This window comes from Megachile rotundata, chromosome 6 (genome assembly GCF_050947335.1).
Source record: "Megachile rotundata isolate GNS110a chromosome 6, iyMegRotu1, whole genome shotgun sequence".
Lineage (NCBI taxonomy): Eukaryota > Metazoa > Arthropoda > Insecta > Hymenoptera > Megachilidae > Megachile > Megachile rotundata.
In genome coordinates, this window is record NC_134988.1 from 3,164,635 (window position 1) to 3,180,267 (window position 15,633).

The 15,633-nt window shown below is 36.7% G+C and overlaps 1 protein-coding gene and 2 non-coding genes across 6 annotated transcripts in view; 2 read left to right on the forward strand and 1 right to left on the reverse strand.

The window, feature by feature from the left end:
• LOC143264620 (uncharacterized) overlaps window positions 1-15,633 on the forward strand; it is a 188,496-nt gene that overhangs the window by 99,410 nt on the left and 73,453 nt on the right. The window lies entirely within an intron of this gene.
• LOC143264715 (5S ribosomal RNA) lies at window positions 7,648-7,766 on the forward strand. Its single transcript, XR_013038645.1, has one exon. It is a non-coding gene; the product is annotated as a 5S ribosomal RNA (ribosomal RNA).
• On the reverse strand, window positions 7,897-8,015 carry LOC143264729 (5S ribosomal RNA). Its single transcript, XR_013038659.1, has one exon. It is a non-coding gene; the product is annotated as a 5S ribosomal RNA (ribosomal RNA).

The window sequence follows — 15,633 nt, forward strand, 5'->3', positions numbered from 1 at the left end:
AGAGGTATAATAATTGTAGTATGTATGCGTGTACGAGAATGAGTCGGAATTCTCGATAATTTCCTGTAATTGAATCGTTCAGTGGCCACCGTGAATTCCTTTACTTCATTTATAATCTGTATTGCAGTATTTGATTACACTTAAAACATTAAGGATAAGAAAATAAGTAACACTTCTGTTTCATGAAGTTGGATGAATTTGGCAAATGAACGGCTCAATTTTATGATGCGTTAATTAGAAAAAGCATTTACATTTCATTATATTTCTGTGCGAGTATATGCAAATACTGAATGGTTGATCATTTTACCTCAGACTCTTCACTTTCATGAAAAGTATATTATTTCGATTTGAAATTCTATGTTTATATAAGCCCTTTGCTCACTGGGTACAGCTTTTTAAAATATTATTAAACAAAACTGAGAGTTTTAAATTTAAATTTAAACCGTAATTATTAGAAAAATGTGACATATATGTATGTTTCTAGATGCAAATTATGCTGTTTCTTTCAATTATTAACATAAGAGAAATCTGAATTTGAACATATAGTGAGTGAGTCAGTGATTTAGATGCTTTATTACTTGTGATTTCACCAATTTTTGATTATAACTAGTGTTCTCTCCGTACGTGTGAAAAAAATCTCTAACGAATCAGTGAAGCGTTAAACACGATCGGTTATTGAGCCGTCGCAGATTGAATGTCGATGAGTCATACTAATGCGATCAAACTAAAAGATCGCAATTTTCTTATTTCTTAATGCGTTTTCAGAAAATTTTTACCATCGCATTCGTCTCACTTTTTTGTTATTAAAATGACGCTAAACATAATTGCTTGTGTAACAAACCATAAAAGTTTCGGATTTTCACACATACGGCAGAGATACCAACTTCTTTTCACGGCATGCTATACAAGTAATTATGATCATAATTACATCGTGTTCATTGTCGTAAAAAGGAAAAAAAAACAAAAACAAAACAAAAAATGACAAAAAAAACAAAACCAAAAAAAGGAGAAAGAGAGAGAAGAAACGTGGGCGCACACGGTTGAAAAGTTTTATTCACGAGAATCTAAAAATAAAAAATTTTGGTTTTTGAGTGTAAAAGACAGAATACGCACGTGCTTTCCATGTTTGTCGCTATCTTTTTCTACCTTTGACTCACTACAAACAAATGTAATACTTATATCACGAATATGAAGTTTTCACACTTACGAAGAAAATACTGTTTTGGGAAAGCAATCGAAATTCTCTCTCCCTATCTCCCTTTCTGGTTGTGTCAGTAGTGAAGCACGAGCACTTAAAATTATATGCTCTTCATAGTAATTAAAGACTACTAGCATATCAGAATATCTAAATAGCTGTTTATTTCATGTATAATACTATTGCATTTCTTACAGTTTATCAATGTACAAATCGAATGATGTTCGCATCGGTGAGTGTTCTATAAACAGCAACAGACGCAGCTGACGTGATATTTTCACAGTTTTTATCATAAGTTGAGTAATAGGATAAAAGAATAATATAACAGTACGCGAACTAATATTTCTGCAGAAATTGGTGACAAGTTGTTTCAGATGATAGAATGAGAAATCAAATTTTTTTCTTAAAGACTATAAACTTTGTTGTTTAAATACGAAATTTTCTGTGATCGGCATTTTTATTTAATGGTTTCAGTTTAATGGTTTTTTATTTGCAATATGTGTACATTGAATAAAGGTTATAATAGTATACATATTTTTGAAAAATTGCTGGTAATCTGGAAAGCATTTACGATGACAGAATATGAGTGACATTTATTATAATCGTAAAATATTTTTGTAATCCTGCTGTACAGTTGCTGAAGAAAATTATATTGTCTTTTATGAAACAGCGTCACGTAAAATATATAAGGCTTAGAAAGTCTTGTATATCAAAACTAATGGCTCTATTGAAGAAAAATTAATACGGTACATAATTCCAAGAGAGGAGGATGACCCTATTCAACAGTCAGTTTTCGTTCACTATTGAATATTCACTATTATGTCTGCTTTGAGAGAAAATTTATTTAAGAATTCATTTGTAAAAAATGCAACATTATTTTGCATACAGTGTTCATAAGTATCTTGCATAAATCCCATAAATATCAAAAAGAAATTTACCTAGGACTACTGTGGTTGCGCTCGAGAGCCTTTAATACCAAGACAGTAGTGTTATTTGTTTAAAGACATGTGTGATTTAATTGTTTGTTTCAAAGAGACTAAGCACATTTAAATACTCTGTACAACTGATGGTGAACTCATAGACTATGGAAATAACGTGTTCAACTTTACTGAAGCACTTACAGCGCATAGCTGCTTTTTTCAATGTAGATAATACAGCTAACATAATGATATTCTTTTGTTGTCTTAGTAATTTTCCTTAAACAATACTTGAAATTTTTATAAATTAATGGTTCGCATGTAAATTAATACAATATATTTCATTAAGTGGCAAATTACGCATGGAAAATATTTTTAATCTTATGATCGAGCAAATTCAATGAATGTATCAGTTATAATTTATAATATTGGTGTTTATTGAAGCATATTGGATAAATTCCTTCTTTACGTTATTTTTTGGTACTGCAGAGTACGTATTGTCATAAGTAACGTTGTGGTAATTTTATAAAATCATATGTTTTCCTTGACATTATAACATTAAAGCGCTTTCACGTTATTTTTGACTGGTTGTCCCTTTCTTACTTTCGCACGCCCCTTGTGTCTTTCTTGAGGCTCACTGCACCCTCACTCTCTCTTCGTACTTTTCAAAACAGTGACCTCGTGGAAAGTGGCTGTGTCATTTTCGACTCTCGTTCTGAATGGAGTATTTTGTGAACTAAGCTTTCCCAGTTTTAAGTCCATCTTAACCTCTGCCTAAAAGAAATGTCGGGGATGCTGGGGACTCGCCCATCCTACTGAGCGGTGTTCTGTCTCTCTCTACTCTGCACGCAATGTGTCACCACCGCCTCTTTAACGATCCAGTACAATACAGGAACTCTTCGAACCATACGTAGTCGATCAGAACTTGTGTGAACCGAATTTTGTGCTAAAAGATTGCGTCGTTGATGCACGTTTTTTTTAAAGGTAAACTCATTTCTTCACATAGAATATGATGGCGTCCGTAAACTCCGCATTAAACAACGTTTATTACTTATTCTCTATTGTCCCTTCTAACCAGCTGGTAATGTCTATAACGTAGTCTTGGGCACCTCATTGAAAACTTATACAATAAAATAATTTTCAGAAAAAAAATACACCGACTTCGAAATGCACTAAAAAGTATAAAATAATTTCTATTTCCTAATGAAGTAATTTCTATTTCTTTGAATCATACAATTACGTCACAGATATGAATTAAACCTATTTACTCGTTAGGCAGTATATTAAATACATTTCAACCTTTTCGGAGGCGGCGCAAAATTAAAAGATTTTTTTGAGCATGTCAACCTTTGGACAGCCGAACATAGGCAAAGCTTGTATAGCCATTTTTTTTTCTATACATATAACTCGACAGCACGCCGCGAAGTAGGTGTTAATGCGTATAAAATGTAACTATGGTCTATCTAGCCCTTTGCGGACGGGACGGTTCGAAGTGAACCGTGGGGCCGAGCTCCTGCCGCGATAGTCATTAAAAATTGCCGGCGTATATTTCTGCCTAAACGCGGTTTTCGTTCATAGCATTCCAAGTCAAATTCTGGACATATTATATGTACATGCACAGATTTACGTGCATGAACACATGTACGCGTTTCTCGGCTCAATCAACTGTTTTCGCCAAACGCATATATGAGAATTTGATGATTTACGTAGAACGCATATATGCGGCGGTAGTCCGCAAAGGGCTATATTCATAGAGTATGCGACGGAAAGACTTGATCGCCGCATATACTATAAAGCTAGAGCCCATCTGTCGCAAATTTGGTAATTCCCGCGTCGTGGGCTCCGTTTATAGGTTCTTAGATCCATGGCTTCTACACGCGAACGAAGTCGATTCAATTTCATTTATATCAGAAACGTTGATCAAATGGAGATGCAGTCATTACATTTACGTATATTACCAGATATATCTATAATGGTTCGTATTCTTTCTCGGGATTTATTAATTTCCAATACGCCATACCACAATCAACTGGTTATTGGCAGCAACGTTTACTGAGGTATTTTTAATTTTGCGCCGCCTCCGAAAAAGTTGAAATGTATTTAATATACTGCCTAACGAGTAAATAGGTTTAATTCATATCTGTGACGTAATTGTATGATTCAAAGAAATAGAAATTACTTCATTAGGAAATAGAAATTATTTTATACTTTTTAGTGCATTTCGAAGTCGGTGTATTTTTTTTCTGAAAATTATTTTATTTCACGCTTTTTAGTGGAATGGGAAGAATTGTATAGGATACTGTGAGGCAGTTCTTCCGGGCTTTTTTTTTGTCTGCGTAAATGCCATGAACATAATTAAGTAAAAGACAACATGGATATTCGTTTTTCAACTTTTTTTGCAACAATAATCCTTTGCAACTAAAAAATGAAAAAATTTTTAATAATCGTATCAATGGGGAGTTTGACTCCACAAGATGCGAAAGGCTTTGTTCCGATCGGACCACCCACCTAGGAAAAACCGCCGAACATGCATAGAAAAAATAATCCTTGCAACTAAAAAATAAAAAAAATGTTTGTTAGAACGGTAGGGAGACTGTACCAAGCAATGGGAATAATACACCAACGTCAACGTGAACTCATCTTGCTGCATAAGTTGTGTGTCAAAGCGGCAAAGCTTAGTTAGTGTTTTGGTACAGTGCATTGTAATTGCACTTTCTTGTCTTTCCCGTGCATAGCACGGGGCGTTCCACTAATCATAATAACAATAGTTATTCGCTAATATCACGAAAACTAAACATTTCCGCGAAATTTGTATATGAACAAAATTGTACAGAATCATGTCCGCGATAAGATATTGAAAGCGCACTAAAATCGAGAAAAGTTTATTTTAAAAGTTGCCGGTTTTTCTGCAATAACAACACTTTGCAATTAAAAAATGAAAAATTTTTTGATTATGGTACCAATGGGGAGTCTAAACCCATCAGATGCAAAAGGCTTCGTTCCGATCGGTCAACCCAGTTAGGCGTAATCGGTGAACATACATGGTGTGTTCCATAAGTAATGCGAAGTATTTTTTTTAAAGGAATTGATTGTACCAATTCTTACAAATACTTAAAATTCTTCAAAGTACTGCCCTTGGACATCTACACATTTTTGCCAGCGACGCTGCCATAAACGGTACGCTTCCTGGAATGCGTTTTCCGGAACCGCTTTTAGGGCCTCGGTCACGGCCGCTTGAATGTCTTGTACGGACGAGAAACGCGTTCCTTTCAGGGGTGTCTTGATCCGGGGGAACAAGAAAAAGTCTGCCGGTGCCAGGTCAGGACTATAGGGGGGTTGGGGAAGCGTTAACACTTGGTTTTGGGTCAAAAACTCTCGTACTCGCAGCGCGTTGTGGCAAAGCGCGTTGTCGTGATGCAGTATTCAGGTACCGGAGATGTGTTTTCTCGTCCTGACAACCCTTTTTCGCAGTCTTTCCAGCATATTCACTTAGTAGGCGGTGTTAACTGTCTGTCCTTCAGGAAGAAATTCTTTATGGACTGTTTGACGGACTGTTTTGCTGGTTTGTGGCCGCCCGGAGCGTTGATCGTCGCGAACCTCTTCCCGCCCTTCCTTAAAGGTCTTTAACCACCTCGAAACTTGTGAATACCACAGAACAGAGTCCCCATAAGCCTCACGAATCATTTTATTTGTCTCCTCAAGAGATTTGTTTAGTTTAGCACAAAAGCTTTATCGCGTATCGTTGTTCCGATCGTCGACTCCATTTTCTCCGTGACACGGTCACCAAACAGGGGGTCACAAAAATTAACGTCCTGTCCCTTTCACAGCTCGGAGATCCCTGGGACCGGGTTCGTTGGAAAGCTAAGGGTCCCCCGCATCTAACGCACGTGGTCCGATCCCCCTCCGACCAACAGGAGCGGCTCAGGAATTTCCTTCGCATTACTTATGGAACACACCATGTATATAGAAAAAGAAAAAAGTTGCCGGTTGTTTTGCAATAACAACACTTTGCAATTAAAAAATGAAAAATTCTTTGATAATAGTACCAATAGGGAGTCAGCACCTACCATATGCAAAAGGTTTCATTCCGATCGGTCCATCCAGCTAGGCGCAATGCGCGAACATACATAGAAAAAAGAAAAATGTTGCCGGTTTTTTTGCAATAACAACACTTTGCAATTAAAAAATGAAAAATTTTTTGATAATGGTACCAATGGGGAGTCAGCACCTTCCATATGCAAAAGGTTTCATTCCGATCGGTCCACCCAGTTAGGCGTAATCGGCGAACATACATAGAAAAAAAAAAAAAAAAAAAATATACTGGTCGAATTGAGTAACCTCCTCCTTTTTCGAAGTCGGTTAAAAAGTTTAATACAGGTTCCGCATCCCATACTAGTTAGATAGAAAATTCTAGGTGTAATGTTTGGAAGGAATTTCATAATTTTGTGAACGAAGGGTCTGTTCTGAAGTTTTTTTTATGCCTGAAAATCATTTCATATTCGCTAGAAATGAGTTTAGATTCCACATTCCCGGTGGTTACCGAAATAAAAATCTGTGAGCATTGTCTGAAATGCCAAAACAGCTAATATTTTTTTGTCTGAATTCGGTATAAAAGTTATACCTTTTATCTTCTTTTCAATTTCTCACTGCACCTGAAGTTTGGTCTTTGTTATGTTTTGATCTTGATTAATGGCTTTTATCACTATAAGCTTTGTCCTTATTATGGTGGTTGTTATATCTCAAACTTTCAAATGGCTGTGCTTGGTCCTCCAGAATTGTTACTGTCTGCCTGTGTAACTTACTTCGTGTTATCTAAGTACAGTTTTCACTTTCCAGCTCTGTTATTATGGTGGCGAAAAATCTAACATAACACGGTCTTACTTCTGAAAATTTTTTTAACGTGACTAAACCTTCACATGTTCGTCCACTCCCTACTAGAGTGGCCTGCACTTGCCGGATTTTTACCGGCTAAAACCTGACGGTGATTCCCATTCACAACGACATATTAGGACGACACTCCGCGCGTGCCAGTTAACGACTTTCCCGCGTGGGGTGGAATGTTCCAACCTACTAGGAAAGACCTCCCTGTCCTTATTGAAGCATGTAATAGTATCTTCGACGATTTGTAAATAATTTAAATTAAATTAAATAAATTAAAACAACCCACTAAAACAATTCACAATATTGTCTGCGTACACATTTTTCTTGAATAATGGATAAACTAATTACTCGTTATTAACTCTTCCTATGCCACAGTTTCCTATGTGCATTCGCCTATTGCAATATTTCGGAGCGGGGTATACAAATATCCTTCCGTGTTTTTTAAAGAATTTATACACGCCTTTGAAGACCGTAAGTGTATAGTCAAGGAACAAAATTATGAGTGAAATAATTTTTTGTATATTCAATAATTATTGATCAAAGTTTCCATTTTTTCTTCATTATTCTTCTTATTTATCTTAAAAAGGAAATAAAACAATAACTTTCGTACAGGGAACATACAGTGAAAAACAAATTTGGCACCTATTGTTACCAGCCAACGGCCATACTAGTCAGGATATACCGGTTCTCGTCCGATCACCGAAGTCAAGCTGAGTTGGGCGCGGATAGTACTTGGATGGGTGACCGCTTGGGAACTCCGCGTGCTGTTGGCTTCTTTTTTCCCTGTTTCTCTATTTTTTTTTGAATAAAAAGTTCAATAAATGCAATCGTCTAAAGTTTCTTTTATTGTATTTAGATTACGATTGTTGGATTTTTTATTGAATAAAGCAGAAAACAAAAAAAAGCCAACAGCACGCGGAGTTCCCAAGCGGTCACCCATCCAAGTACTATCCGCGCCCAACTCAGCTTAACTTCGGTGATCGGACGAGAACCGGTGTATCCTGACTAGTATGGCCGTTGGCTGGTAATAAGTGATACTAATTTTGTTTATCTATAGGTTTGTTGCAGTTTGCTTTGTGTAATGTTTAATATGTATGCTATGTGTTTCTTCCCTTTCTCGTTTCGTTTGCCAGTTCTCGCTGTTCGGTTCCCATTGGGTATGTTAGTTTGATTGCACTAGTTTGTATTAGTTTTTAGTTGGTGTTCGTGTTAACTGGCTTCAACTGTGACTTCTTCTCCAGCTTAGTTTTAACCCTTTGCACTCCTATGTCGAGTGTGGCTCGACATCACATTTTTCTTGAATCATATAAATAATTCAGATAAATAGATTGGTTGAGTGTATACATTTTCATTTATTTACTATTTATAATAAATGAAAAATGTATTTGTTACATACACCACACTGTTATAACATATTTTATTGAGGACATTTTTTCTTATCTATTTTGTAAATGAAGGAATTGGTAGGTAATAGAAATTAAGGAGTGCAAAGGGTTAATTTCAACTTAAGTTTTGAGCTTGGCTTGATGACTTAACATAAATTCTGATCTAGATCCTTATTTTGGCGTGACTATATTTTCAGCTCTGAGTATATATCTGATTTGATTACAAATTTGGTCCCGATAATGATTTTAAGTTCGACTCTAATTGAGACTGGACTTCGGTTTCAATTTTTACTATGTCTCTGATCCTAATTATGTTCCTGACTTTGGCCTCGAATACAACTTCAATCTTAACCGTGAGATTGACGGCGATTTTGAGTTTGAACTAAATTATGAATATTGAAGCACAATACTGATCTCATTTGATTTCAATCTCAAATTTGTTTCTGACCTGGACCCTGCGTACAATATTAGTTACGATCTAATAGGAAGAAACTAGGAAGGGACAGGAAAAAGAGGAAAATACGCACCACTTGTGACAGACGACAGAGGACGACTGAAAGCGAACAAACGATGGCACGCGTGCTAGCAACAGTTGGTGGGGAGTGCAGGCAGAAGGGAGCGTTACAGGTGCGGGAATAGAGGAAACAAAGAAAAAGTGCACGAAAGTGGTGGAACACGAGGTTGAAGGAACGCAGTAGAATATGACGCAATTGAACACGTGCGTGGAAAAAACCGACATTCGGCAGCGAAAACACATAGCGCGTGAACTACGTACCGGGTAAAAGAGATGAACAAACGGACATGATCTTAAATTAACTAGCTAACTTATTCAACTTAATTCAACTTAATTGAAGCTCGCTGGTTAATACTTTGTTGGATCGTATCTAAATCTGATCTCTGATAAAGCTAACTTTGCTTTTATAAAGGTAACTAAATTTGGTATTCTTTATACATTTATATTTGATTCTCGCATTTGCAGCTATCCCAATGACGAAATTTAACTTGACTTGTACGATTGATTTATGTAAATGCTCTTTGGCGAAATTATTCAATATTAGCGCTGTATAGTCTACCCCAGCGAGGAATCCGACCTAACAAGTGAGATTCTCTAAATGTACCTAACTACGCTTTCGCAAAAATTAGACAGATTTATCTACTATTTAATACGATGTAGTCGACTACGGAAATTACGCGAGAGTCAGAACAGTATTCTTTTATTAGTTCAAATTCTAAACTTTATTGAATCTAATGAATTATTCTACGGAACAGTTACTCTTTTTATTATCTGACTCGACAACTAATGGTCCATGACCCTTTTAGCCAAAACGAATACACTATTGATTCGTAACAAGCAACAGTTTTGTGATTCGTAACAAGCAAATTTCTATCCCCTCTTCTTTGTTTGAAGTCGGCCGCTGAGTGAGAGATCCGAGAAAGAGTGAGAGGTCCGTGAAACCGAAGACGTCATAAATTTTCACGGACGACCGAATAGTTTAGTGGAAAGAGGACAGAACATGATTCTCACTCTGATGCATAGCGATTCTGTCGTTCATTCATCTAATTCTAAATTGATTCGTAATAAGCTACTTGCTCGGGTTTGGGCAGTTGCTTGTTATGAATCTGGTAAGTATATTATTCCATTCGCGAAATTTTACTACTATTAAAAAGGCAAAGCATGCTATGTTCTGTCCTTGTCTAAAGAATAACATCGCTGCTCGACCGAGTACTTTATAGTTTACCTCTACCGTCGGCGCACTCGGGAACAAAGGCAAGCCGAATAGCATACCACCCTCGAAATAAGCAACTGGCCGGTCCTAAGCGTGTTGCTTGTTTCCAGGCAATACTGTATTATGAATAATACTACATTTCCTTTAGACAATGTAATAATTATTTATTTAATAAATTGTTTGAACATTGCCAGCAATGCTATGTTTAACTTTATTTATAAGAGAAAAAAACACTTTGTCATGGGTATTCTAAAAATAATATACAGTGTTCATTCTATATACGCAAAAATGTCCTTTACGATATAAGCAAAAATGTTATCCCCATCACTTGGGGGGGGGGGAAGACCCCTCGAGACGCCCGAGGTTCGCTCGCCGGGAAATGTAACGTGATCCGGGCCTTAGTGTATCTGTGAGACTTTTTTATTTTTTATTTTTTCGTTATCAAACTTTTACCAATTAATTCGTGACATTTTCCTGACTAAAATGAGACCAAACACGACGTAATTCGAGTTATATTTACTTGCAATATCTTATTGGAATAAAGTCATCGATGTATGCATAACATTTGAAATTACAAGTAAATATGTCGCGAAGTACAGTAAATATTCGATATGTGCACAAATGATCTGTACGATATGTGCACCAAAGTTATCCTCACCACTGGGGGGAAGACCCCTTCAGACGCCAAGAAGCTCGATCGCCGAGAAATGTAACATGATCCGGGGTCGGGTATATCCGTGAAGCAATACATATATAAATATAAAACTTAAATATAACTTAAATAAATATAAAACTACAATTTAAATTAAGCCTCCAAAACTCCCACAGGAACTTCGAAAATCCTCTACCGGCGCTGGATGAATCCCTCTCATCAATAAAAACCTGAATTTCCCGTTCCCACTAGTCTTTGAAATTCTAGAGTTTCGAACTCAAACCAGAATACGACTGACTAAGCTTTCGACTCAACCATGCCTTTTCCTGAGGTTAACAGAATAATTATTTTACCTAACTGGATTCTGATTCTGATTCTGGGGAACTGGATTTATGCATGAGTAAAGGAGCGAAAGGTACGGAACAGAACAGAGTGAGCGAGTGAGGCGCCCATTGGAAAAGTGAGCGAAGCGTGATTGCCGCGCAGCGGTGGTCAGTAAGCTGGCGCGCGGCGAGCGACAAAATGGCGAACGCAGAAGCGAGTGCACGACGAACGATAAATAGCAGGGGCAGAATGTTGCCTGCAGGGGTTGTTCTAACTGATGAATGCAATCACAGCGCTGTACCTGTCTCCAATTCCGATTGTGTCCAGAACCTTTAATTTCATCCAGTTCTAAATTAGTTTGAACCTAAAGAAATCTAATCTTGACTTTGACTATCATTTTGATTCTGATTCTAATTCAAACTTAAACTCCTAAACGTTAGTTATGAACATGACTGCAACCCTAAACCCAGCTAGTTGTTGATTTTATACGTCGACTCTGGCTCAAGTTTCGATCTGCATAGACTATCTCGAGAACCATACAAGATACATTATAACTTGTAATATGGAAATTGTATGGTTTTTTACTTATAAAAAGTGGATATTAACAAATTGGACAAAATGTAATTTATTTATAACAGAAAAATATTTCATTCCCTTATTTTACGATTTATTTAAATTGCCGTAATGACAAAAAGCGAAGAGAATTTTTGTTTCAAATTCGTTCTTGTATGCATGGTGTCTCAAAACTAACAATTTGGCATTCGTTATTTACAAAGAATGTGAAATTAAACAGCGAAACTTGATAGTTTTATTCCTGAAAATAATGTTAACCAAGAAATTTACGCATTTGGAAAATGGTTATACTCTGTCCACGAAAAAATAGTTTCAATGTAGTACTTAATAAATGAATTAACCCGTCTACTTCATATTTACAAGAAATTGATTAAAATAATCCATTGTTTGAAAATAATTCTGCTTGAAAATAATCATCTATACGGTCACTTTCACTCTCATTTTCCAGCAACTCCCTGAAGGAAAGTATATGGTTCCTTCCATGCAACATCGATTGCTCCAGCGATTAATAACGTATAACTCAATAAGGGGCTAATTTTGTTACTCCGCTATTACTTGACCCCGAAAGGGGGCGATTGTTTAATGTTTTTTTGTATCATTAATTTTGGGCGCCGTGCAACTCCTCCGCGGCCAATCCACCTGTCCTGAAAGGTTTCATTTAGGTATAACCTGACAGTCGCGGCATAATGGACAGACGCACCATCATGTTGGAAGAACATAAGCCTCCGAATGTCTAGTGGAATTTTTTCCAAAAGAGTCGGAAGAACATGTTCCACAAAAACTCTGTATGATGAACCGTCCAATCTGTTTAGCAGAATATACGGTCCAACAATAAAGTCCCCACAAATGACAGGCCATGCATTGACTGATCAGCGTTTTTGTCCAGCGCATGGACGAATCGCACTCGTATTCTGTACGTCCTACAGAATACGTGGCCATTGAAGCACTATTCTCTTGTAAAGAAGGCTACGCCTGTCCACAAAAATGGAGGAGGAACGACAGATTCCGCTCAATTTTCGCAAAAATCCATCTTGAAAACCGCGAGCGCCATGACAAATCTTCTGGATTTAAATGTTGCACACGTACATACTTATACAGTTGCATATGTTTTTCTTGAAGGTTCAGTGCACCGCAGAGCGATACATACAAAAATAAAATACAGAAATATATTAATAAATGGTCTTTTAGTACCAGCTTTGACGAATGCTTTTATGAACGAAATAGGAAGTATTAATGATATGTAACATGAACTTAAAATTATTTTCCGATAACTACCCATTTTTTTTCTTTTTTCTTCTTTTTTTTTTTTACTTCTTTTTTTGCAACCGTCGCGTCCTCCTCTTCATCGTTTTTTAGACAGATATCCATTTCCTCGTCACTAACCAGTGCCTACATCAGCAAACCTAGGGAATTACAACAGGGTTGAAACACAGGGGCGCGGGAGCAGGATATGAAGCGTGGACATAAGATATAAGGTTTTTTCTTATTGAATACAACTTACCAGTAATCTAATTTATTTGCAGTTCCTCATTCGATTATTATATTAAATTATTCAGACATCAGATATGATATTTAATGTTTATAGCTGCTGGTATTGGTCTGCGTTATAAATATATTTTACTATCTATTATATGTATAATTTTAATTTTTTTTCTTATATTCATTCCATATATTGAACATAATGTTACATGTGTAATGAACAGTTGTAGAAGCTTTTACTTTAATTTTTATTGGATTCCACCAATAGCCGTACACCCTATATATTTTCCGACAACATGCATTGCATGTAAAATGTAATTAATTTTAGCTCCATCTTACTTTCCCAAAATACGTCGCCTTTTTCGATGCCGGTGCACTTTATTCCTTTCGGGGTCCAAATGCTAAATATGCAATATCTTCTACCTGTTACGTGCAGAGTTGTCCTTGCACTTCGTAGAAGTATTGGTGACATCCGTTTAGCTCATTACCGATTTCGCTTTGAAATATCCGTCGGATAGACGGAATATCGTCTTTATGGCTTCCTCCGATAACAAGTTTTCAACTGTTTTTGGACATCAATGATGCCTTTTTCATCGATAATACCATCCGGTGATGCTCCTATGGAAACTGTCTTTTATGGTTTCTCTCTTTTATGATATTCAAATTTCAACAATTTTCTTTTACTTTATTATTACTTTAGAAGAAGAATATTTGTTAATGTTAATATTGTTTTAAAAGAAGTATTATCGCACGGTGGAAACTACGCGAAGGTGGTGGACTTCTTCCATCAGAATGGGATAAAATGAGACAAAGTGGATGATATTGGATAACATAATTTGGACAAGAAAATTATATTTTCAACCCGTGAACAAGTCAACAGGCGCACGATAATTAAAGGCGTACGTGCTAGTGCCTCCAACTGCAGTTTATAGTGCAATCCAATGCCCGATCGTTGCAATGTTTGCATTACCTTCGGTAACAGATCTTTTTCGCTTTTTCAAGCGCTTCCTTTTTTCTATTATATATTCAGGTTCCGTAATGAGCATACCCCTATTGTACTAGTTATCTACATATTCCCGTAACATGCATTCCATATAAAATTTAATTGACTTTGGCTCCATTTCAGTTTATCAAAACCTGTCCTCTTTTTCAATGCTTGTGCATTTTATCGCTTTCCGCGTCCAAATTCAAAATATGCAATACGATTTACCCGTTATGTGCAATTGTGCTTGCACTTGGTAGAAGTACTGGTGACTTCTGCTTAGCGTAGTACCTTCTTCATCTTCAACTATCTATCGGTTAGACGGAATCGTTTTAATTGCTTCCTCTGGAAACAAATTATTGGCTGTTTTGGGCATTTTATTTCCACGATGCCTTCTTCATCAGTGACACCATCCGGCGATGCTCCTATGAACGGATAGGAACTGTCGATGAAGACTCCGCATTCTTCAATGTCTCCCCCTGTATATTTCTTCAGTTCTTCGTGGGCAATTTCTTCGCACTTTTGCCCGTATTTAACTGCAGGAACGTTAATAATTTTTGGATATTACAACGTTTGTATTACTTTCGGTGACAGATCTCTTTCGCTTTTTCAAGCGCGCTCTTTCTTTCATTATAAATTCGTGTTCTCTAATGGGCATAATACCACTGTTGTAGCGTAATTTTGGCTCCATTTCATTTTGCCAAAATACGTCTTCTCTTTGGGCGGCAGTGTATTTTATCTCTTTCGGGGTCCAAATACAAAATATGCAATATTTTCTACCTGTTATATGCAGTTGTCCTTGCACTTGGTAGAAGTATGCATGTGTTCTGCTTAGCGCAGTAACTGCTTCGTCTGTAAATATCCGTCGGATAGACGAAATCGACTTGATTGCCTCTTCCGACAAGTTCTCAGCAGTTTTTGGGCATTTGATTTCAACGATGCCCTCCACATCGATACCATCATCCAGTGATGCTCTCAAGAATGGATGGCAACTATCGATAAAAATTCCACATTCTTTGATTTCTGTACCTGTACATTTTTGCAGTTCTTGGTGGGCAGTATCTTCACATTCTTGCCCGTATTTAACTGCAGGTACACTAATGATCTTCGGATATATTATTCTTCGTACCAAGTTTGCACATAATGTGTCACTTCTGCGACGGCACACGCTTCCAGAATTGGACGTTGTCGAAAGTTTTGATTTATAGGTGTACCAGCGTTGATTTTTAGTTTGTCCAATTGTTTCCTTTTCAATACCATTTTTTCTTTCTTGCCACGTACGGAGCATTTTCAAATATTTTTTCTCTTCCAATTTATAAATATTTTAATTCATATCTGTTTGTGCAGCGTTTGCTCCATAGTCAAAATCTTTTCCAGAGCGCAATTTTTTCTGTACCCACGTCGCAATATTTTTTTGACGTTTTTCATTTGTTATTTTGTTTGCACGTTCTCTTTTCTTCCGTATTGTATATGTTACGTCCCGGATATTCGTTCACGTCAAAAAGAGATGAACTCACT